Genomic DNA, 608 nt, shown 5'->3' on the forward strand with positions numbered 1-608 from the left:
GCCTAAGGGCCTTCTCGACTTGACTAGACCGAATGTAGAAATTTTCCTTTTTCACTTCGGTTTCCTTGGCGAGTCGCAGTTGCATCTCGTGGACTTGAGATGGCGTTAAAGGAGCGAGCACAATCTTCTTCTTGTTGTGTATAAGAGAGTACTGGTTGGCTCGTCCGTCGTGCATGACCTCTCGGTCAAATTGCCAGGGTCGTCCTAGTAGCATGTGCCCCGCTTGCATGGGAACGACATCACACACAACCTCATCGTGGTAACGTCCGATGCTAAAAGGAATTTTTACTCTCTCGCTCACTTTGATTTCCCCTTGGTTATTCAACCATTGTAGCTTATAGGGGTGCGGATGTTTTTCGGGCGTAAGTCCTAATTTCTTCACCATGTAGGCGCTAGCCACATTGGTGCATGACCCACTGTCGATTATCAACCCGCAAACCTTTCCTTGGATGGTGCAACGAGTATGGAATATTGTCTCTCGTTGTGCGGTTTCGTCCGGGTTTAGTACTAAGAACTCGTCGGGTAACTAAGAGTTCCCCACTGTCGGGATATTCGATCTCTTCCTCGAGATCATCCGCCTCTTCCTCGTCTAGAGACTCGTATTCTCC

This window comes from Tarenaya hassleriana, unplaced genomic scaffold (genome assembly GCF_000463585.1).
Source record: "Tarenaya hassleriana unplaced genomic scaffold, ASM46358v1 Cleome84, whole genome shotgun sequence".
NCBI lineage: Eukaryota > Viridiplantae > Streptophyta > Magnoliopsida > Brassicales > Cleomaceae > Tarenaya > Tarenaya hassleriana.